The 26,584-nt window shown below is 33.9% G+C and overlaps 1 long non-coding RNA gene across 1 annotated transcript; it reads right to left on the minus strand.

Moving 5' to 3' along the window:
- Positions 1-123: 123 nt before the first annotated feature.
- Positions 124-25,209, minus strand: LOC106110451. The gene is made up of 3 exons (XR_001226086.1): positions 25,060-25,209; positions 884-966; positions 124-265 (listed from the first exon to the last, which is right to left on the minus strand). It is a non-coding gene; the product is annotated as an uncharacterized LOC106110451 (long non-coding RNA).
- Positions 25,210-26,584: the final 1,375 nt, after the last annotated feature.

The raw sequence follows: 26,584 nt of genomic DNA on the forward strand, positions 1-26,584 counted from the left end.
TTGCGAAGATTTCACTTCTTCATATTTAACATGGTAATTCGGCTGATTTGAGCTATTATTGGAGTTCAGTCATGTATTAAAATATGTGTTAACTGTGTTTTCTTATGTGATAACTGACCGGTGTAGAGCGGATCCACGCAGGTGCGGCCGCAAGCGGTATTGCAGCATATCTTCTCTCCGCAGTCATCGTCGACGCTGCAAGGCGCAGCGCGCGCCGGACATGGTCCTCCTTCAGCCGGACATCTGCCTCGCAGCTCGGCACTAGCTGCAGTAGAAAGTGCTATTTAGACCAGCAATTTCCAAAATGGTCCAGGTTGATCTGGGGTCCTTAAAAGGCCTGACGCTGTTATTTAATTGTTATGAGGTTGTTATTTTTTTTAAATACTTTTATTACATTGCCGTTAACCGCAAGAATATCATCTGGCGACGCAGACAACCACTTAAAGTATAATTAAACAAATAAACTTATATTGTACATCTAATCAGCAAACTTTTATTGATAAATATAAAATCTTGACGTGACTTATTGTACACGAAAGAACATAAATTTGTCGCAGCAAGATTTACGCTAATGGTTGACACCGGGCTTCGAGTTTCGTTCCGAGAACTTGGCAATTTCAGATTTAATTATCCTTTGTCTTAAGTTCGGGATAAGGAAAGTACTAACTATGGAAAACAAATTAATGAGTCACTCGATTCAATTTTAAGATCGTACTTGCGATACGACAAATTTATACAAATAATTAAAGATAACGACCGCTTGGATCTTTTTAAAATTACTGCACACTTCGTAAAATTAAACGATCGTGACAATATCAAGGAGAAATGGAAATAGTTATAAGGATACCATAGTTTTTTCAACCTTAGTTTCGTAATAACATACCGTATTGCAGGAGCAATGCGCACGCGCAGAGCAGCGCCGCTCTCACCGCGCGCGTTGACATGCCGGCATCACCTCTGTGCGCACTGCAACAAACACATAAGCATGAATATTACACAGAATGCACAAGACTAATGTAGATGGATTATACCCTTCCATTTCTAAGTCAATGTAGAGTATACAAAAAAAAGTATATAATCCTGGCAGGTTTAATTTAAATTAGGAATTTGGGAATAAAGAAAAAAGTTCTGTATTCGAAATATAAAAAAAAACTCTAACAACCGTAATGTCGTGATTTCAGAAACATAAACAATAAAGCAGCTATAAAAGATTTGTTGTATAAACGTCCGTATAAAAATTGCTAATGAAAAAGCATGACATTGCTAATGAATTAGAAAGGAAAGTACAACGAAATAAACAAGAGCGGCTGTTGGCAACGTAATGAATCTTATATAACTTTTGAACAAAACCAGCTTTTTAAGCATAAACATTTTTTAACAATAGAAAAAAATCTTTTCGGCTTTCGGCCAGCATTATTTTTTTTACCAAACAAGCAATCAGTAATTTGTTTTTAATTTTTTTTAAACAAAGACAATGTGTATCCATTGTTCTGTAACCCTGTGTATCGACTCTTGAAGCACCTTCGAAAACATCTGTCATTTGTCATCCCTTTCATTTTCTTTGAATAAACAAAGACAGTATACGTGTTAATATACGTATTTAGCATTCAACTAATGTTCCGAACCTATATTTGTATGAAGTTTTGCGACGTGATTCATTGTTAGTTACAGATGGTAAGGCTCGTTTGTTTGGAAATCGACCTTGTAATAAATGTTATTTCATTAATTACATTCGAGGTTAATTAATAAAACTAATCTGTACTTCCATTTGGCATAATATAAGTCTATTTAAAACGATAAATTAGAAATGTACCAACATTTGAAATCGAATCATCTCAAAAAACTATACAAAGTTCGACGTATTATTTTAAAATAGCTTTCGCCCGCGACTCCTTCCCCGTGGAATTAAAAAAAATGCCTAGCCTATGTGTTCTTCCAGACTATCCTCCACATCTATACCAAATTTCATCAAAATCCGTTCAGCCGTTTAGGCTACAAACTCTAACAAACATCCATCCATCCATCCATCTAAACTATCGCATTTATAATATTAGTAAGATAGTTAGGACATGTCCATCAAATTGTAAATTGTCTGATAACAATCTAACGTGTAAAATATGTGACACAATATCGGATTTTGTTACCTTATCTGACAGTGACGTTATTTTTAAGCCAGTGGAGGGACAGGTCCTTAATGTCGACAAATGGAAAATATTATATGTTTAAATGTATACTTTTCGTATATGTATATTATATATAACATTGATTAAGTGCTTTAATATATCATTACTTTGATATGAATCATGTAAGGAATATTACGCTCGTTTTATGAACGAATTTAGGTTAAGTGGCCACTTGTAAGTACGTGCCCGATCGGCGATACAGCGTTTAAATTTATTAGGTAATTGGAAATTTATTAGTTTAATGCCTCAAGCGGTGCTTTGTGATACATTTATTGGAAGCCATATTTTGGCAGAGACTTTTTTAAACTGGCTTTATAAAGCGAAATTAGAAGAAATTTATTTGTAACATCCTTTACACGCAGTTATTAAATATACGCTACAGCAAAAATTCGACTTAACTACTAAACTCCTCTCATTTTTTTACAAATTTAAAAAGAACTTAGTAACCTATGTGTTCCAGAGTATATCCTACATCTGTGACAAATTTCAACAAGATCTGTTAAGCCGTTTTGAATATACTTAGTAACAAATATCCATCCAAACTTTTGCCTTTATGATTCTTCTTTTATGGAGATTTTTATGTAGATTTCATCGCTTACGGAGGGTCGGCACAGTATGTGCTGCTCTTCCATACATCTCTACCAGCCGTCATATCTGAAACCACTCCTTTCTTAAGCATATCCTCTTTCACACAATCCATCCATACTTTATTCGGTCTTCCTCTTCCTTTGTAGCCATCCACATTCATTCTTAGCACTTTCTGGTTTATTTCCCCATCGTCTCGTCGCATAACATGTCCATACCACGCTAACCTTTTGCTTCTTAATTTCTCCACCACTGGCGCTATTATTATGATATTAGTATGAAATTTGATAATGTGATCGTTCAATGATTACACTAAACATTTTTTTAATGATAATAGTAAACTTCATTATTTTTGTACTTTTTATGTAAGTAGGCGAAGCTTTTACCTTGATGTTTTTAATTAATCGTCCGCTACGATCAACATTCTGATAATTTTCAGTAGTAAACAATTTTAGTTAATAAACAAGGGTATTTAAAAAAATAGTGTCACAAAATTTTCAATTCATTTAAAATTCAAAGATAATGAGCACATTCAAACGGAGATATTTAGTTTTTGTAAAACCTTTGTTGTTGAATAACGATATAATTTTTTTATAGTCTATTCTATTTCACTTTAATTAAAATACAAATAGTTATAAACTATGGTTATATTATACACGCAACCGAATAATATTTGTCTCCCGAGACAATAGAAGCTCGAATGTACAATATTAAAATACGGCCCTAATTAATCTCGGCGCCATTGCGAGCGAAAGGCAAAGGACACAAATCTTTTGAGCCGCAAGCAACTGGCAAATGCGTAAACATTTTGAAATAATTTTCTCTCGGGTCTTATTTACGGGCGATGTTGAAGTTTACTCGGGATTTTGCAAATATTTTAAGAGAGGCTTTGTTCGGAAATTAATTGCTCCTTAAAATCTAAAATTATTCCTCAGGGAAATCGAATCGAACTTCGAACAGTAACATAATATTTTTTAACTGATTACTAAAATAACATTCGATTATTAAATTAATGAATTCTAGCTACTCAGTTTGTAAATCATTCCAAAATTACGTTTCTTTTGATAAAAAAAACGGCGATGATTTTGCAACGTAATTCGGAACGTAATTTGGAATGCGCGGGAAAGCCCGGCGCGAAGTGGCGCGAGGACGCATGCGCGATGCACAGCACCGACATATCGATGTTATATCGACGAGTGAGACGACCTGACGAATCGTTAATACGTTACCATTAAAACAGGATACCTATTAAATTTCAAAAGCGTTTAAAGTTTCACGGAACAGCAAAGTATTTATATCGTATCGATACGATACTAAAAAGTATTGTCGGTAAGGATGTACATACTTACTCGATTGGTAATCGATTCTGGTGTAATACTTTTGTTTCTTTAATCGATTAATTATCTATGCTATAAATAATAGTTGTATGTTTGATTTTCTGTAGATATGACAAACGCAGTAATCAAAAAGACATGAATAAGTTTAAGTTAGTTTATTCTTAGTTAACTTTAACTTTTAACGTTTTATAATAATATTGAACTTGTCGGTTCATCAAACAAGGAGAATCTGAACATAGTTTGGGAAATTAAAAATAAAATAGCAGTATAAAGTAGCTATTATAAATCAGTACACATAGGCGTGACTTTGCTAAGAAAAAGGACCGAAACGCGATCCAACTGGCACCAAGTGTGGAGAAAGTAAACGATTATGATGCACACAATGAAGTAATTATTACGTAATATCCGCACTTCAATCTCACGCATGACGCTGTAATTAAAAGTTATTTTCAAATTTTATCTATATCTATACTAATATAATAAAGCGTAAACATACACTTCTTTGTTGCTTAAGATGTAGGCAATCACAGCATATTTTCGAATAACTCTTTATTTAATGAAAAACCCTACACTTACGTCATGCTTTTGGTTATATATTTTACGCCGTTAAATTTAGGGGTAAATATTATGGATAAAAACGCTAATGTGGGAAAGAGACCATAAGTTGTTGCCAACATCAAGGAAGCAAGGTTGCCATGGTTTGACATCATGTCATGTCATTTTGACATTTGCAATGGATAAATTGACAAATGTTAGCAATAAAATGAAATTTTTATAACTTTATGCGGATGAAGTCGCATGTGAATACTAATATAATACAATATTAATAGCAGAAAATTATGATAACTTTTTTTAAGTAAATAGAAAAACAAATAAAGGCATTTGATTATTATACAAACACCATAAAAGCAGTAAAATCTAAAAGATACATAAAACACATGTTTAGGAAAAGAAACGTAGTAAATAACATTGTCAATGAAATGCCTACACAAACACTAGCTTACGTCGAACAAAAAAAAAAACTCCGACATCAGTTAGTTCAATGTTATTTACATATAAAGCTTTAATAGTTATGGTTAGTTATTCTTATTGCGAAAGAACAAACTAATACTCCTTTGTGTTTCTCCCAAAGTCATGTCGCAACGAGCAGAGTGACTGAACTCTTGACGTATCAAACTGTGACGCAAGAACTGACTAGCTAGTGAAAGGTGTGGATGCTCTATCTTTGACTTTACCAGCTCATGTTATTTCAAGCTATTACAGACTTTAAATTGAAATAGACAGAGTCTATATTTGTATAAGTATTTCCAATAAGGTTTGGTAAATAATAAAAAAGTGTTATTTTGCTAAACAATTATGTTAAACAAGTGTAAAGTAAAAATATTTCTATCAATGTTAATAGCGATCCGAAATACAAAATATTTTCATCACATGTATTGATTATTTATTTTTGTACAAATTGTTCGGTGTTAGAAACACGATGATATATATTGGCACATTGTCATTTATCTTAAATCTCTGGGACATTAGAAAGTGTCACATTATAAATGTCAAGATTGTTACGTTCTATTATTGTTACAATGTAAATTAACATAATAAGTTTGTGTGACACCTTTTTAATGTTACAAATCTTTAGCTTAAGCCTATTATAGCTTAAGCGAAGTGAAAGCAAATCCAATTGTTACAAAATAATAACTTCGAACTAAGAATAGTAACTGATAGCAGTATTCGATTGGTGCAATCGAATCAACGATAATAGATTGACTAAGCTATCGCAGTCGGTTGTGCGATTGTCGATTGTTTCGCAGCCAATTTAACTGTTTAGTTGCACAAAAAGCGACTAAACAATTGTGCGATAGTTTTAGGTGTGCGTAAGCTCTTATTGGGAGAACTACAAATTTAATGGTAGTTATTTGAAAACAACTCCGAAAATTTTCTAACCAGAGTTTAGAGGTAACAATAAATTGCTTATACATCGCGTAATACATTACAGCAATGTCAAGAATACTTATAAACTTGTGTGAAATGGATAAAGTATCAAAGCACGTAATGGATGAGCCACAAATAAATGTAATAGAGAGGTCATTGATACTGTGTCGGAAGCACTTTCACTGCTCGACAGCGGTGACCTCTACTGACGCCGAAACGTTCGTTATCGCTACTAGTTTCACAATAAAACTTTAAGGTATATTAACAAATATTAAATACACCGAGTGTGAAATAAATCAATTTATAACTAGGCGTTTTATAAACTATACAAAGTGAGAAAAAACCAAGTCCGATTATGATGTGACAAGTAATCTGTTGACGACATTAACTTTTTCTAGATTCCAGTTTTTCTGATTTAATATTTTTTTTTATAACATAAGATGGCACACGAGCAAGGGGCCAAGTGAATTCGCCAAAATGGCTAGGCGGCCGCTACCCATACGCATCCGCAATTGCAAATGCTTTGCCAAATTTTGACTCGAATAAATAAGAACCAATCATAAAAGGGAAAATCATAGTTGTTCCAGCAATTTATAATTAAAAGTGAACTACTCACTTACTTTTAGTTGTAACAACAATATAAAATATATAACACTTTACAATATAACTAAAAGCAGTTCCTTGTAGTTTACACATGGGCTAAGATCGAGTGTCGGCCAAATGCAATACCTCTAGCGTATCACTTAGCTTTTAGCTATACGGTAACTGACTGCAAGACATGCAATATGTACAAATGCTTATATTTTATAACTAAATAGCTGTTCCCGTGCGGCTTCATCCGCATGTAATTATGAAAATTTTATATTATTGTTTACATTTGTCAAATTATTAATAGCAAATGTCAAAATGAAATGACATGAGAAACCTTGGCAATCTTGCTTCCTTAATGTTGGCAGCAACTTATGGCCTCTTTCTAACATTAGGGTTTTTATTTAAAATATTTACCCCCTAAGTTTAATGGCGTGAAAATATATAGTATAAAGCGTGACGTAAGTGTAGGGATCTTTATTAAAGAAAAAATTAATCAAAAATATGCTGTAATTGCTGACATCTTAGGCAACAAAGAAGTGTGTGTTTACGCTTTATTATAATAGTATAGAAGTATAGATATATAAATAAATAAAAACAATTTCTCGGTTCAGTTCGTTGATCCCGTGTTATGATAAAACAGTAATCAATGTGTGGGAAGTGCGTCATGCATTGTGGGCAAATTACGATCCTACGATCCTAATAGGCTTGTAAGAAATCAATCGGAAACGAAACGCTCGGTATCGACTTTCGAAACACCAAAGCGGATATGACGCCATACACGTAAACTGTAGGTTTCCAATGTGGAAAACGCACATAATAATAACGAAGAAACTGGGCCTGAACCTTTAGGTTTTGCTCTCCGTTTTGGCCAAAACGAATCTTCCGGAAACAAGTTTAAGATTACGAGTATGTATTGAAGTTTAGTGTATTTTTAACAACTTTTGTATACAAGGTTTTTAAGCGACGGATCAAAAGCATTATAATTTATGTTCAGTGATTAACAACAGATATAAATATATTTTGTTTTTCTTAAAGGAAAAAAATGTAAAAACCAGCTTTTCGAATAAAATTGACCCGTGATGAAACACAAATTCATGAACATTTCAGTTACGGCAGTGCCGAAAGTTTCGATTATATTTTGGCCGAAACCGAAATTGTCGCAGAAACTTGATTTTTGCTGAAACTCGGCCTACCCACTGTACTTTAATTACCCTAAGGAAAACTTTAACGGCTCTTAAAGCAAGTTTCAGCAAACGACATCTATATACGATATAAAACTACTAGCTTTCACCCGCGAATCTGTCCGCGTGGAGTTAGAAAAACAAAAGTAAGTAGCCTATGTGTTCTTCCAGACTGTCCTCTACATCTATTCCAAATTTCATCGATATCCATTCAGCGGTTTATGCTACAAACTCTAACAAACATCCATCCATCTAAACCTTCGCATTTATAATATTAAGTATGTTTTAATTAACGTTAAAACATCAATCGTGACGTACGTTCTGACCGAGTGGACACTTTCCCCTGACTCATGTCATGCGACATACCGGCCGAGTGAAACTACAAGTACGTCGGGAGAGAGTCCGCAATTACGATACTGAGAACATTGCTTAGCGTTAATATAACTATTTATGTAACAAAATAAACGCACGTATGTAAAATTACGGATTTTCATTATTTTGTACACTATTCTTTGGACATGCTCAACATGTCTTTAACGTGTGTTTCTTATTAAAGTACTCGTCTATAGTAATATTTGAAGAGAAAAGATTTGTATTTTTGCGTGTATACCTCAAAAACTACTGGGCCGATTTCAAAATGTCACTATAAAACAGCTACGTTATTAGTAAGTAACATAAGCTATGTATTCTTCTTTAATTTCACGCGAGCGACGTCGCGAGCAACTAGCTAGTCTTAATTTTCATTTCGCTAATTCTCCTTGAAAACACCTCATCCTTTCAAAATCAACGTTTCAACCGAACTAAGTAAGCGGCTTAAGAAAATCTTTTCATTGGACAAATCTCAAAATCCTTTTCCTTAGGAATCTTGATGTTACAGAAAAATATTTGTAACTTTCGACATAATTTAGTTTACACAAGTCTTTTATAAGTCTACAGTTGCCTACGCTCTGCTACGCCGACTCCTGAATCCTACTAAAAGACATCAACGTGGTTACGATAATTAGTTGTGCGATAGTTCAGTCAAAGGTGTACCCGCTCTTACAACACGAATGGAATTCAGTTGACTAAAAAATGAACGGTGAAATCAATACGTGGTTTTAATTTGGAAACGTCTATTGATAAATATTAAACAATTATAACGCATTATCCGTAAAGCTTTAGAAGATTAAAGAATACAGAATAATTTAGTAGGAAAAAATAGCAAATGTACCGTCATCTTTGGGATGTGTATATATAATTTTACATAACATTGTAAAATAAATCGTTCTTCAATCATTGATGTAAGATACAAAAATCTGTTGGTATTTTTAAGGTGCATAATTCTTCTATAGAATATTAGGACAAACTAGCAGCCAAGAAATATAGAAATTCAGTTCAAATATTCATAATTTTAGGTAATGACACAACTGTTACAGGCTTCCTTCACAAATCTTAAAAGAAATGCAAGGTGAGTGCACCAATAAATTGATTATTCCCAACCGTCACTCCGCTCTGTCCTCACGTGAGAGTAAAAAGTTTCATCTGTTACCACCTTACGTCCCACTGTCACCAATAAGGTGACAGGTGGAATCGTTATGAAATAAAATTCCAACCGTCCCCTAGGCGAAAAATGTGGGACTGATGAAACTTTTTATTCTGATCTGTCCTCACGTGGGGACAGATCGGGGTGACGCTTAGGAATAATCCCAATAAATGACAGTTTAGTGTCATATTATCGCAATTTCCTTGTGCACTTTTCAATGATTGAATCTTTTTAACTTAAAATACAATAAATTACAATAAAAGCAATTGTATTTTTATTTGTGTCCGATATTCGATATTGTAATCATTGTCACTTACATTTAATATCCGTGAGACGTGTTCATTCGTTCATTCGATGCTATAACTGAGAGTTGTTTATAAACATCATATCGTCGATGTCGGCGCGACGTGACTTGCTTCCCAAAATCCTTTAGACAAAAGTCCCGGCCACTGCCCCCTTGGGAACGTCTCACGACTTAACTCACTTTGTTGCTTAAGATCTGCTAACTTTTACGTTATATACACTGTCATAATTTTTCCCTTATCCCTATGGGGTGGGCGGTTTTTGTCCTTTTTAATCACGCGATAAATGCAATCTTTTCGTCTCTTTCTAGGCCTACATACGATTTGGGATACGTTTAAACAAGAATGTTTTGAAATAAGTTTAATGTTGTTATATTTTATTATAATTCATATGTTAAGTTCTTGCATTTTTCTTCATGTTTACGAGTTTGTGCTACTTTCTCTTTGCACATTTTTTTAAACTTTCTAGTTTAAAGCCAAAAATTATGCTATCAATACAAAAAGGCAGAAGGATTACCAAGCTAACGGGAGTACTAGAAATAATATAAATTATTAGCTTTTGAACGCGACTTTGCGCGCAAAATAATTCTTTAGTTAAAATCTATGCTATTTTAATAAAGTAGCAATCTTTCGCAAACTTGGCTTCCGTTTTAGAATTAAATCAATTTCAGGTAGGTTACACATTCAACGTAAATTAGGTTTCATTTGAATTTTCTAAAACGGAGCACCGACAAAAGCCTACAATCTGAAATTCGACCAACACAGAACATCGACCCACTCACGAATATGCGATTTGAAATTTGCAGTCAATTAGTGCGAAACGTGAACAAGCGAATTAATTGATACTCGAGCCTCGTGTGTTCTATACGTGGGTTTCCACATACGAAACATTGTACAGAAACATATAGCTATCCTACTCATTCACTCTGAAGAAACTGCGATAGCAATGTGCTTGTTACCTTCACGCACTACGCAATTCTCAACAACGGTCCTAACAATATCCCTTGCCCTTTGTTATTTTAAATACGCAGCGATTAATTTAACCCTTTTCGTTTTTCATGAATAATTTAATATAATCTTTATCTGTTTAATTAATGAAGACTTTATAATATCAAGCTCAAATACTTAGTTTATAATGTAAATATAAAAAATGACTAAAAATATTGACAATAAAATCATTTAAAAAAATAGAAAAGGATATTATAACTAGTAAACATTGTTCTAGCTTTGATTTCTCTTAGATCTTATGACTTCTTTTTACCAAAATCCAATCATTTGCTTTATTTGTAATACTAGCTTTCTCCGATTACGTCCGCGTGGAATTTAAAAAAAAAAACAAAAGTAAGTAGTAGTGTTCTTCCAGACTCTCCTCTACATCTGTGCCAAATTCCATCGAGGTCAGTTCAGTAGTTTAGGCTACAAACTAACAAACATCCATGCATCTAAACTTTCGCATTTATAATATAAGTAAGATGAACATTAACAAAAGACAAAGTTTTAATACATCCTGCATACTTTATCTTTCGCGTGTTAACAGAATGCTTTTGAAAGGATTTAAACTGTTATTATGGATATTAAAGTATTATTTTATCTGCGAAAGTGAATGACTCAAAGGCGCACGGACTCAACGCGCCACTTTTGCTACGTGAGTGAAATTTTGAATCATTCGAAAATCGGTTCAGTTGTAAACTCCTTTCATAAATTGATTTCAAATGAAGTTTTTATTGTAAAATGAACTTTTTAATACAAATTACCACATTCTTCCTACAGATTCACTAATTATACAAATTTCGTTTGTATATTAAGTAAACATAGAGTTTAAATTTCGCGGCCTGGGATATTGTGGGTAACCGTGCGCATTTTTATTCTCCTGTAAAGAAGGCTAGTTTTAAATGTTTTCCAGTACGGTAGGACGCGCGGCTCCCGGAGAGGTGTGCGACATAAAGAAACAAGCAACACAGCGGTCATCGGAAGTGGTTGTTTGTAAGACAAAGGCATAACGGGCGTGACAATTTTGTTAGCGAAGGTTGCTTTGATTTCTGGTTTAGCGGTCGGAACGATAACGGTGCATATAGGTGCATCTGCAGGCAGCATCACTGGCGCCTATAGACTTGACTCGACCGACAGAGACCAGGCACCAGCAGGAGGGGAGATGGGCATCGAGCTGGTAAGTACCTTGTTTACAATACTGTGGCCTCTGATGCGTAGTCTAAAGGTAGGTTGTGCCGCGGAACCCGAACCCGTTTTGTACGGCACATGCATATTGTAGAAATAATGGTTAAAATTTATCAGCTCTTTTGTAATACGGCGTTGTAATTATGAATGCGTGTTAAGGCGTTTATCCACAGCGGAATTGGTAACCTAGATTCAATCGTATTCACAATTTTACGCGCTCTTCAGCTATTGTTTGGCACATTACAAAATGATGTAATAAAGAAGGTCGTTTGAAGCGCCACCATGAAAGAAATTTAATAATCTTGGTTATAGATTTACTTATTCAATACACATTAATTACAAAAGAGTGTCTTGGTAAGAATATTGTACATTTTTGAATTGATACATTTTGGCATTCTCTACTATCTAATGACGTTGAACAATGTATCATCAAGTTTTTGGCAACAATGTGTCGTGATATAGGTCAACTGGAGAGTTTACGGCGTGTGGTTTATTGCAAATAATTTATTATACACCATGACAGGCGCAATATCGCCGTATTATCAACGGTAACAGACGGGAACAATGGCCCATTTCTTGTTTGGCAAATTTCGTTTGAAAAAAAGAGGTTAAGGTTATATACCAAAATTAAAAGTGGCGCGAAATCTTACAGAGTATTTCGTAATAAGTAATGTTTAGGCTCGTCTTACTTCTTGCTATCTTACTAATAGATGCGAAAGTGTGGATGGATGGATGTTTGTTAGAGTTTGTACCCTAAACTGCTGAACGAATCTTGATGAAATTTGGCACAGATGTAGAGGATAGTCTAGAAGAACACGTAGGCTATTTTTTTTTAAAGTCTAGGCAAGAAAACAGATTTGTCCTACTTCGCCTTTTTTCTTTTAGTGTCTTTGTTGCTCAAGTTAGTTTTCCAAATAATACTTATAGAAATGGCAAAGGCAATTGCTCCTCTAGGGGTAGCAGAGAGCGGGGTGCAGCTTGTTGCAGTTTGCACGATTTCCAGTGGTTATTGCAAAATGCACCAATGCGCACCGTTACCGCTTGGCCTGAGTTATAAGCGACTTATTGTATAAATAAAATACAATTATATCGGTCGTTTTACTGTTAGATTTGTAAGTTGACGTTTGCGTTGTATTAAGAATGACAATATTCCACAATAAAGACAAAAATTAGGACCTTTTTAACTAAATACTGTACTTTTTTACAACCTTAAATGATCATTAAATCCTATACCAGCCGTTTACTATTTCGTATATACTGTTATTTACTTATTTATTACAAAAAACGTTTAACTAATTATAATGTGGTTCTTTTATATGTTGCAGTAAGTAGTAGGATTGTCGGAGTGGAACAGTGGCGCGGGCCGTTACCACGGTACATGAGCGGCTGGGTAACAGGGTTACTGATGCCACACCGCCGCCGGACACGCGATACAACATTCTATATTTGCTATTAACTTTTCAAGCAATATTCAATTAAATTTGAAAGGGAGTTGTTGCGTAAATAATAATATAACTGGTTGAAGACGCTTCTATCGCCAGTTACACCGCTTTATGATGCACAAAGATTAGTTCTAAATTTTTTCAGTAACATTGTTAGGTTTTTATATTCCCGCTCAGGCTGTATAGTAGGTGTTAATAGGATCTGTAAATGATGATACGACGATAAATTCCATTTTTAATGAACTAGCTGTTGCTCGCGACTTCGTTTGCATGAAAATAATAAAATATAGGTGGAAAAATTTTTGAAATCGGTCCTGTAGTTTTAGAGTTATTTGGTTACATACAAAAATACAGTTTTTTTCTCTTATCATATTAGTATAGATAAGGTAGAATCATTCAAAACAAATTTAGACATTTCATGGTGTTTTCTTTTTAATAAAGTTTTTAATAATAATCCGTGAATGGTTTTTGCCGTGCGAACTCATATATCAGGACATACAGGACTCATAATTAGGTCGATGCGATAATATTCTCGCATCGAGTTCTCCGCACGATTTCTACTTTCTACGTACTGAATGGCGCTCGAGAATGCCGTTTGGCGAGTCTGTAATCCGAGCGATTTTAACTGCTAGTTGAACTTAACAAAGATTTACCATTCTACGCGATGTTCAAATGTTATAACTACACGCAACAATGTTTACTTGTATCATAACAGAGTCTATGAGTAAGTAACGAAGAGGTGTTCTCATAACCATGTTGAGTTTAGTCAATGGAAATTTAAAATTAGAACAAACCATCTAAACACGGCCTTCATAATTCAGTAATCACAAATTTATTAAAAAACCAGATATTTGTATTATCAACTAAAGTACTTTCCAGCATCACCAACTCACAATACGTCCCCACTAAGGGGCTCCGAGCTTACTCTAAGTAAGTGACTGGGCCGTAGTCAACCACGCTAGCCCAGTTATACACTGCCGGCCAAAAGTTTGAGACCACCTTGAAAAAATTACAATATTGAATAAAACTCCAAAAGTTAGTGCTCTACAAATTATTTTCCTTATTAAATAGGGAACTTTTAATGTAACAAAATAATTTTAGCCATACGCAGATTTGAAACATTTTGCAAATTATAACCTATGTACAAAGTGGTCTCAAACTTTTGGCCGTCAGTGTATGTGTAAATATAATTTCTTATTTTTATTATATTCAACTATAGTTAAAATAATACGCTTTGTATTTCGTTTTATAAAACAAAAGAACGATATAATATTGAATTTGAATGAAAAATGTTTCCAGTGCGTTTGTCCATTTAGCTATAGACGTGTGCGGATGGACAATGGATCCTTGGATATAAGCCAGTGAATACATTATCCCCACAGAGACAGTCTATTGAAATATTCATTCGTCTGCGTTAAATGTATAAAAGCTTTTGTCACACCGATGGTAATAAAAGAAAAGTGTACTGTTTTATCTCTGAATATGTTATATACGTTTGCGTGGATTTAAAAAAAAAATAGTAAAAAAGCCTATGTTACCCACTGATAACATTGCCCTTTAAGTGGTCAAATAATCTTTGAAATCGGCCAGTAATTTCTCAGTTATTTCAATGCATACAAAATCTCTTTCCTCTTTATAATAATTAAGAATTTGAGGAACAGAAGCATCTGATATTTTTCCCTTATACCAAACTTCAATTAAAATGCTAAATAACGCTATGACAAAAAAATGGCCGAAGAGGGACGTTTAAGATGGGAAAATATCCTCTCTGTGCGTTTCCTTCTATGTCAATTTAATAGTCAAGGAAATCCGGAATCCACTGTGATATTTTAATGTACTCAGGCGTTCGTTTGCCATGTTATAGTATAAAATATATAGTAAAAAATTAAATTTCTTGTAAAATTAAGGTTGGCGTCATAAAATTGATGCAGCATTTTAGCAGTATACGAAAATACTGCGGTAAATTTCAACATTTACTTAGTAACTAGTTCCAGTAACTTTCAGTAAAAAGTTTACTCAAAGTACGTACAGGTACGAACAAAAAATCTGCGCATCGCTCTCTATTCATGAGGTACTAATGATGTAATTTGCCAACAAAAATTGCTATTTTAAAAATATGACAAAACATGATAAAAACAATTTTTTATACAGCTAAATGGGTGGTAAAAGTTTGCTGTTACGTGGTTGATATTATTAATTCAATAACTAATTATTTTATTCAAGACTAGCTTTGCGTGCGGCTTCACCCGCATGAAGTTATAAATTTAATGTTTACATTTGTTAAATTCTTAATAGCAAATGTCAAAATACCAACTATGGCAATGTGGCTTTGTTGATGTTGGCAGCAACTTATGGTCTCTTTCCCACATTAGGGCTTTTATCCAAAATATTAACCCCCTTAGTTTAATGGCGTGATGATATATAGCCTAAAGCGTGACGTAAGTGTAGGGCATTTTATTAAAAAAAGAATTATTTAAAAACATGCTGTAATTGCTGAGATCTTAGGCAACAAAGTGTGTTTACGCTTTATTATATTAGTATAGAAAAATGATCAGGAAAATTCAAATACCTTTATGCCACTGTAATAACATCAATTTTCGTTTCCACATTTTGTGTTTGATTTCAAAGAAAATGTACACAAACATATCAAAACTACTTTATTTCATATTCTGTATGTAACTGATATATCTCGTTGAAAAAACCAAAGTGATTTTATGCATAATGGGTTTAACTTTGTACACCGGTCAATTTGGAGATGTTGCCAATTGGATATAAGCCAGTATCTATGCATAACTTTTCCAAGTAGTTACATTAACTATAGTAAGATATGTATTTGTGTCAAGGGAATGCAAGAGAAGCATATTGAGAAAACAACATCTAACCGTCAGTTTTCACTACTTCGATAGTCTTGAACTAAAACATTGTCGTCCCTGTTTATCTTTTCCCAATAAAAAGAGACAATATCAACTTTCTACTCGAACTTTTTCATTATTGATAGCGACTCAATTGTTTCGGAGTATAATCATTACTAAAAAATCACCTTTTTCATGGATACCAAACAAGGTCATATGCGGTAGATAATACGGACTCAATTCGCATGCGGTCAGTGGGCCACGAAACAGGTGAAACTAGTCCGCGAATACGACTTATTAGAGACGATAAAGCGAGATTTCTCCGCAACATCCTAATTTAGAACATGCACATCAATATTGTTAATAATATGGTTCAGTTTCACCAGGATATGCTGTCATCAAATTGTACAAAAGCACTTCATAATAAGGGCATTCTTTCTTCGTATCTTGTTATATCTAGGTATTTTTTAATCAAAAGCAGACGTATCGTGTGTTATGGAGTCTAATTGGTTTCATTTCATTGCGACGAGTTTTATTAAAGCGTTAACGAAACATTTTGCTTCTCGATTTAATTACACAAACAACTAAGTACTGTTTGATTTTAATTAACGTAAAACAAAAAAAATAACTTAGCATTCGTTCTATTTGTATACCAAGATTTATTTTTAGTGATATAAAATCGTGCAAGAAATAAACTTTATTGTTTTTTTATATAACATAAGGTGGCAAACGAGCAAGCGGCCATCTGAATCCGCCAAAAGGCGAAGCGACCGCTACCCATAGACATCCGCAATTGCAGATGCGTTGCCTACCCTTAGCCGACAGAGGAGGAGACGTACAGAAAGAGGATATTTCCCCTTCCTATGCTTCTTCTCCACCGTCAATTCCACTTCCCCTTCCCATCCTCTCCTCATAAGAAAAGGGTGGTAAAGAGAAAGGGACTTATATTAGGCCTCCGGCACCATACTCATCAGACGAAACACGGAATTGCTTCCATTTGACGCCTGTCTTCTGTGTGGTCGTGGTATTACACCGGGCGTGCCGGCCCTGCAGTGCTAAGATGTTAAAGCGGGCACTACCACTGTTAAATGGTTTGTTTGATGTTCAAATAACAGAAAAGAAAGAATAACGATTTTAATGTGTAAAATTAAAATAATTTGTATTCTATCGTAAATAAAATAAGCAAAAGGCTAACGTAAATTAATTTCTAATTTCAATATATCAGTTTAACAAAATGGATGGCTATTTAACATACGAGAGAGTACTAAAAAGGGTTCGGTCGACCGCATATTGATAAATCAGGATTCACGAAAGCAAAAAACAAGCCCAGAATCGGTTAATGCAAAAACCGTCCGGATTTATACAACTCCAAAATTTTGCCTCGACGAAAGAAGACATTTCGGAATAAATTGTCAAAGCCGTATTTCAAATGATTAATGAAGTCATATGTTCAATGGGGCGATTTTACTACCGTATGATAAAAAATAAAAAGCTTTGTTTTTGGTTGTCGGTTATTTAAGTGTATCAGGTATTTATTATTATTGGCGAGAAAAATATACATTCATAATCTCTGGCAAGAGTGGGTTGTAAGAAATCAATTAAAAAATAATTTCAAATTCACCCATTTAATTGGACAAAGAATTTTTAGTTTTATCGCGTATTTTATTTAATACATCCCAGCGATAAGAGAACATAAACGAGCCATTTCATAATATTGGGCCATAAGCGGCGTAGAAACGAATTCATCAAGCGAATTAAAACCAACTCTCATTCTGTGAAATACTCTGGAAATTACCTCGGTGAAGTGGGGACTTACGAAGAGCCATTCACAAAGCCTCGACTCACTTACCCTTGGAATCCGATCTTAAAAACAACGGATTACGGTATATTTTACCTTATTTTCCGGGAAGCATTAAAAGTGCTTTTCGATTTTTCGATTTCTTCCCTTTATTTTTTGCGTTAAATGCATTTTAATAGGATATTGAAGAGTTTCTCGCTAACATAATTAAATTAAATAGTTTAGCACTTCGACTCCTTTGTTCGGAATAAAATGCAAACTTCTAAACAAAATAACAAGCAATTACTCTAGTTTACAAGACCTATAAAGATGTATAGTTTTGAATAACACAACAACAGTCTTATGTAAACATCTTTCAATTAATTTTAACAAAATATGATCAGCCTTTAAACGAACTTGTTCACATTCATAGTACAGGTTCGTATTCTCGCAACTAACAGCGTACAGTAAACAGTTATCCTGGACCGCTGAATGGTTGTTAGCAACAGGAAATTGCAAGCGACGTGCGAAAAGCTCTACTACATTTCTGCATAACTACTTCATTGGATTACACCATGGAACAATAGCACATTGCAGTACCAATGTTTATAAAATCCAACCGAACCTTGTATTGCCAACGTAATAACACCAAGATTCTAAATGTTAAAAATAAAGCCGCAATGCAAGCAAAACAGAATGGACTAAATCACACAGGCATTCTCAAAAACTGTTATGTTATAAATATTGTAGAATATCTTAAAATAAATCTTATTTTTCCATTACCAGCATCCTATTACTAAATATAACATTAATTATACTAACAAAACTCGTTATAAACACGGTCTGAAACTTTTTCAATCGTGCCAGTCCCTCGCAAGACAGGGTTGGGCCGATGTAAGGCGGTCACGCGACGACCCCATCTAATTCCATCAACTGCGCGTTGCGGCACAATAATGTGCTATTCAACCATTACAGGAGACGTTTCTAACAATGAACGACTTCGGAACATTTGTGTGAAATCGAACGATAAATAGGTTAATATCCCTGAAATACAAATATGTATGTGAAAGCGAACTGTCTAAGTAGGTCCAGCTATCATATAAGATCCATTACCACTATCCTCGACTCGCGTATCTCAGCGAAAAACGGATCTAACTTTTTTTATGTCATAAGGGGGCAACGAGCAAGCGGCCACCTGAATCCGCCAAAATGGCAATGTGACCACAGCCCATAGACATCTGCAGTAGCAGATGCCTACACTTAATCGTCGGAGGAGGCGCACATAAAGAGGATATTTCCTCTTCCTATACATCTGTTACGTGATAAACAATGGTCGAAGACACTAGCGAAGGCATCACTGTGTGGTACCGCCGCTAATGACCTAACGAGTTATTACAGACACGAACTTCGTGGATAAGCTAAGTTGATCACGAAACTTTATGCAAATGCAAATCGAAAATGCGATATTATACAAATGGACTTAATAAATTATTTCCAAAACTATTATTGAGACTTAACTGTTTTTTAGTTCTATTCCCCGTCAGTATAAGAACTTATTAAAAAAAAATAGGAATACCGTTTTTTTAAGTAGTTTTAATGATTTTTCTAGAAAATAAGTAACGGCAAGTTTATAAATCAGTAAAACGCCATTCGTACATTAACTTATTGCATGTCAACGAGCTTTATAAAGCTTTCAAGGTCAATTTGCGTCGTTAAAAAGCTTATCAGAGTAAACTTGACCTTTTATAGTAATTTTACACGTGCTTTATGTTCAAGCAATTTATTTAAATAGCCCTAAACTTTCCTAGAATTTAGATAGATTTTCACATCTCTTTTTACTTATGGATTTAAGTGTAGGAGTATACTCTCGTAAGAAAGTCACATCTTATTAATATTATTAATGCGAAAGTTCAGATGAATGGATGTTTGTTAGAGTTTGTGGCCTAAACTGCTTAACGGATCTCGATCAAATTTGGCATAGATGTAGAGGATAACAACAACATATAGGCTACTTACTTGTTTCATTCCACGCGGATAGAGTAACAAGTTAAAGCTTAATTATAATCAAAACTAGAAAATATCGAGTATGCTAGGACTCACATAATACCAGATATTATTTCATATTAACGATACATTCTCCTATAGACAGTCTGTAGTGCTGTAGACAACCCACGCATGTACGCAACAATAGAAGGTATAAACCATTGTCATGCAGATTGATTCGCTCTTCACGCTATCGCTGTTAGTGTATACGAAACTTTATTTGTAATCACAATAGCAATGATACACCAGTAAAGGAAGTGTTCTTTGTTCCTATTATCTCAAACAAATTAGCTTTTGTCATAAAGTTAACTTATGTTCTAGGTAAAAAACATCGTGTCTAAATTAGTGAAGAAATTCATTAATGTTCGTGTAGTAAACAAAGCCAATATGGTTGAACTAGTCGTACCTAACTTCGAGCGGCTCCTGGGAACTCATAAGCTGACGAAATTAAAATGTAGTAAGTTAAGCGAATGTTCAATTTTTATAACAAAAAGGGGCAAATGAGCTGCTGCAACACGGAGCTGGTCAGTGACGCCCAGATGTCCATATACGCAACACCAGAGGAACTACAAAAGCGTTGCCGGCCTTTGAGCAAATTGTAACCACGCTTCTTGAAGGATCCTAAGTACAGGTTGGTGCTTGTCGTCATGATGTTTTTTAATTAATCCAGTATTGTAAAGAGACATGAAGTGAATGAATTTTGATATAAAGCCATAAGACTCAATATAAGTCACGAAACGCGTCTTCCCCGAGTTTATCGTAATACCTCAGTATATTGAGTGGCAGACTAAAGTATACGATATTTTCTTTCAATACAGACTTTGATTTATTGCAAGCGATAAGTCAAATGCAACTATATACTTGTATAAAATAAATATTTCAGTAATTTACATTGTAAAATAAATAAAATTAAATAAAAAAATTAAAAATGGAATTCAAATAAAGAAATAAAAACATTTAATCCTTAACAACACTACAACACAATCAGAGATAATAAAAACATGGTACAATCGTTTCAATTTACTATGGTAAATTTACAATTGTACAAGATGGAATTCCCATTGTCCATTAGACTTAATTCTAACCTAATACGCTACACTACATATAAATATACCGTACACGTTAATCAATATAATAACAAAAATTTATTACATAACCTATTTTTTATTGTTTTAACAAAGAGGTTCATATAAAAAGAAAAACTTTTCCAACATTGCTATACAGTGAATTCACAGCTTTAGGCGTTTGGCCTGAAAAATATCTATTCTGGTGCATCTTCAAGATACCGCCCCGGGTGCAAAGAGAAGGTGTTCACTCGTAGTGCCATTGTTAAGGCCCTTTCACACAGCTTGTTGAAAATAAAAACCCAGACAGGCGAAGATAAAAAAACAAAGTCAACAAAGCCTTTGTAGTGAACTATGTCGTAAGTGTTTTATTTTTCTCGTAACACTGTTTCAAATTATGTAAATTTTGTTCGAGTAAAGCACACTGGATTAATTTAATTTACATAAGGATGCTTGCCGGCCATTTAATGGTTACTTTAGCATTCATTTAGTGTTGATTTAACTTGAGATATGGATAGGAAAACGATCACGTACTTTTGCTGTACAGTATACTAGCTTGTTGCTCTCGACTTCGTCCTTGTGACATTAACAAAATAGTTAAAACATAACCTATGTTACTCACTGATAACGTAGCTTTTTAATGGTGAAAGAATTTTTTAAATCGGTTTAGTTTTTGAGTTATTTCAAAACAACAACAATACAAATCTTAGTATAGATTAAAATAATTTCTTATAATGATTATAATAACGTTATCCACTTAAATATAGTTAATATTAACTCATAGTTAATTAAATACCGATTAGCTGTTAAGGAAATCTTAGTGAGAAATCTCACGGCCTAGAAAAGCCCCTACTCCAGTAACGTGTGAACGTAAGTTAGAAACGCAGCGGATATACGATACAATTATATCAAATGATATTACAGATATTGAAGTGACTTTATTTTAAAAGTAAAGTAATAATCTTACCGTTAGATTCTGCACAAATAACATAAACTAGCTTTTGCTCGCGACTCCGTCCGCGTGTAATTAAAGAAAAGAAAAGCAAGTAGCCTATGTGTTCTTCCAGACTGTCCGATACATGTATGCTCAAAAGAGCTAACGAAAAGTATAGTTGTCTCTTTTTTCATAATAGGAATAAGAGATGCGATCTTACTAATACTATAAATGCGAAAGTTTAGATTGAAGGATGGATGTTTGTTAGTTTGTAGCCTAAACTGCTGAACAGATCTGGATAAATTTGGCATAGATATAGAACATAGTCTGGAAGAACTGCCGACTTTTTTTTATATTCCACGCTGACGGATTCGCGGGCAAAGCTAGTCTTGTTACGATTACGTACGAGATGTAAAACTTTTGCCCGAAATGTACTTAGCACGAATGAACTAGGACAGGGGTGGCGAACATTTATACATCAAAGTGCGATTTTTTTTTAGAAATATTTAATACAGTCTTAGACGTGCCATCGAATAATTTTGACTGAAATTATTACGTCAATTTTATGGTGTACCTACTCCATATTTTTAGTAGTGCTATGTCGTGTGCCATTTCTGGTACGCGTACCAGTGGTTCGTCACCCCTGCACTAGGATTATGGGTAATTACAGAGTATGGAGTAGAGAGTGCTCAAGCGATTTACTCTGTACCCTTTCGTTATTAAAACCTCTTAATTAGGAACATTATTTGAAAAATATTATCCATAAAAAGTCTCTACACTTTTATAATCAGCAGCAATTTACTATTCTGGCCTGAATTAATTAAAATGCCAATATTTAGGCGATTTTTTTATACTTTCATTTTAACGAAGGATTCTAGAAGCCAATATTACGTAAAAGATCGACTAAATTGCTTACTATGACACAATTCCGATCGTACTTTGACCTATTTTTGTTCGAGGTAATATTAAGTGTGCTAATATTTTTCATTTCTATCACGCACATCCGTTTCTTGTTGTCTTCATAACTTAAAGTTTGTAGATAATAGTTGAGTTAATTTCTGTGCAAGAAAAGATTTTATAATCGCATCGTTAATACGTTTAAAAGGATTAAACTCTGTCGTATTTTAAAATCTTTTCCATTTATCAGTTTTACGGAACGAATATGTTGTAGATGTATGGAAAAACATAAAAGACTCTTAGCTATAAACTAAGCAATTTCAAAGTGAATTTGTCAATAGAAATCATACTTATTAAACATTTATTTGTCACCAAAAAGTAACTATTTTCGGCCAAAATATTTTAATCGCTGATACACCATGCATTACTTTGTATGGATTGATTTTCATCAACAGATTGCTCGAATCATGTTTCTTTCACTGTTTTACATGTGCTATAGGAATTTACAATTTTTTTTCAATATCACACAAACACGTCTCGGGTAAAAGCTAGTTGGCTATTCCAATTAAGTAAAGAGACGTATTTACAGCATTTTATCTGTGTTAAAGCATTCAATAGTTACCAAGTCAGATATTGATAGCTAGTAGTGGCATGTTACTCTACCAGCGCACTTTATACATATTGGAAACTGCATTCATATTCATGATAGACTTCAAGTTACGTCGAAGCATACGCTGTTTATATTTACATCGCTATCATTATATAACATCTAACTTTCATATTTTCTCCTATAAATCACTTTTGAACTGAATATCCAATGATTAATGATTCCAATGGCATGCTAATTTTACTGGTATGTGTATTTCTTCAAGCTGTCTTGTAAGAATTGTGTCTATTTTTCGTCCAAAATTAATTATGTATAATCTATTACATTGTTTCTTATTTACTTTCTCTATCTCTTTCGCGTATATATTACTACGATTTAATACGGTTTGGCACTGGGATGAATCGCATGTTACAAGGAGAACGTTAGTTATGAGTGTGGAAGGATACACCGGTAGAGGTAGACCTAGAAAGAGATGGATTGTGTGAAAGGTGACATGATCAAAAAGGGAGTGATGACTGAGATGACGTATGATAGAGTTATTTGCAGGACAAAACCCTGATGTGCCGACCATACGGGAGTAGGATAAGGAGGATGTAGATGATGAATACTGTTTGACACTGTCAGACCAATTAGTCAAATTCATTTCAAATAAATTTATTGAATTTTCTGCTTCGCTAAAACATAATTAATTTTACTTTATGTCGTTACTAAAATATCGCATGGGCAACTGACATTGAAATACAAGAGAAACGGCCTTTCGACCTTTCATAAGGTTTCACTTTGTAATTTATTATTAGTCATTTGTCAATTATAATAAATTCGCGTCCATTTATATGAAAGGCACAATGGAAAGGTTGGAATTTAATTTAGTCAATTGCAAAACGCACTAGTATTCTAACCTAGACTTTCATTATCAATACAGTAAAAATGTGTATGAAAACAGTGATTTTGTATAAAAACTGTGTGTGTGGAACTACTGCAGCTTCTAAAGCTCTACTTTTGGGGACAACTTTCAGTAAGCCTACAACTTTGAAAAGCGCAGTACTTGTGACTCAAGTGATAGCGTCATTGGGGTCATCCTTACTTAGCCAAGCGAAGGTTTAAGCAATAATTTTACTGTAAGCCGTTGTAAAAACGAATATTGTATTTACACAAAGTAGATAAAACACCAATAATCTCACAAACAATTTAATTCTTTACAATTTACAGATATTAGAGAAAACTATGCTCTTATTAAGAAATTTCTAAGGGAGTATGCTCCGTTTACTTAGTTCGTGGAACAATTTATTTAAGGGTCCATAAACTTTACGAAAGAGATGCTATAAACATTTCAGTAGTTTTTAGTTTTAATTTAGTTAATATTTTTATGTCATTCTGAAGGCATGCAACAGTAAAGGTAGATAAACTAGGTAAACTAAATATTAATATATCCTATAACTGCATATCAATATACTTATAATGGAAGCCATATGCATAATTTCTCGACGTAACCGAACATTACTTTCACATTTTTTGCATCGACAGCGAAATTAAAACAAGTTTAATCGTTCGACAACGGACGGAAAGCCGCAACATTCTCCATTACTCAACGTACATATTGTATTACAAAACATCTTTAGAAATATAACAACAACCCACCTCGTCAAAATAAATAATCGCTCCAGTTTTATGTTTATTATCGCACAGCACTTTTCACAAACACAATCACTCGCGTCGAGTTTCCCGCCAAATACTTTCACGTCGATACGTTCGTTTGTCGCGAACGCCTGTCGAAGACTGAACGCAACTTGGCGGGCTCCGATCGCTTGTCTCTTGAATCAAGGCCATGCAAAACGTTGTTCTCATTTCCCCACAGTGGAAAGTATTCATATCCGTCTGCAGGCAGGTGTGGGAGAAAGCATCAAATAAAAAAAAACAAAAAAAACTCAACTGAACTGACTCATTCAGTGATGATATCCGAACGATGGAAAGTGACCGGACCGGTTCGCGCCTAATTTGAAATAGTGAGGCTATGTTTGACGCCGATATTACTGATAACATATGGCCTGTCACTTTAATTATAAAAGCAACGAAAGTATAAATCTGCTTTAGATTTCATAAATATTTGTTGTTTTAATAGATTAAGATCATTTTATAATTGTTAACGCACGCAATATCTAGCTTATAAAGTGCAACATTAATTAATGAGGCAAATGTTTGGCCGTTTTATTTTGTATACAAAATTAAAGCAATAACTGCGGGCGAGAGCAGTCGGGACGTTAATGCAAATTTAATGACGCTGGTATTTTGAACGAAACATTCAATGTTTTCAGGTCTTGAATTTAAATCCTTATATTAATATTGTTTTTCTTACCTCAATATTGCTATTTTATTCTTATAATGGTATATTAAAGGTATGAGAACTTTATCATAGATTATTTTTACAATGCATAATAGTGAAAATAATATGTTTATCTCCTATTGTAGTAATAGAATTATGCCGTAACACACATAAAAAAAATAAAAAAAAACATATCGACGAATTGAATACCTCCTTCTTTTCGGAAGTCGGTCAAAAATCGATTGTAAATAAAGAGATAATAATTCAACGGCGCTTTATGAGAGCAAAGATAATATATGTTACTTTGTTATGAGAACATTTTAGTTATGAATATGTTATTTATTGTCGTGAGATTACACGCGCTTTATGCATGGAATATACAGAACGATGTGTTTAAACATTTTACCCTTTACAGGGTAAAACGCGTCATTTACTTTGATTTTAGCGCATAGGTCAAAGAGCGATTGTATTTTGGTTCTATTTAATTTGAAAATTCTATAATACTACAAATCATTATATATTTTAATTAAACTTAGTATTTTCGCGTGGGTGGAGGTTATATATAAGCTGTTTAAATTATTATTAGGTAATTGAATCTAAAATTACATGGACGATTATTTTGAAACGGACAGCCATTGTAAATTACACTTTAAACGGTTATTATGTTATTGGTTTTATTCTTATAAACTACGATTACATTAAGGTGCATTATTCCGTGGCAAACATCTTTGCTTTCAACTACGTCGGAACATTTAACGAGAATTCCAAATGTGCTTTGATAAAGCAACCAACAGAAATCCTTTGAGAATGTTTAACTTTGGACATTCGCATATTTTCCTTTAC

This window comes from Papilio polytes, unplaced genomic scaffold (genome assembly GCF_000836215.1).
Source record: "Papilio polytes unplaced genomic scaffold, Ppol_1.0 DF820622.1, whole genome shotgun sequence".
NCBI classification, from domain to species: Eukaryota; Metazoa; Arthropoda; class Insecta; order Lepidoptera; family Papilionidae; genus Papilio; species Papilio polytes.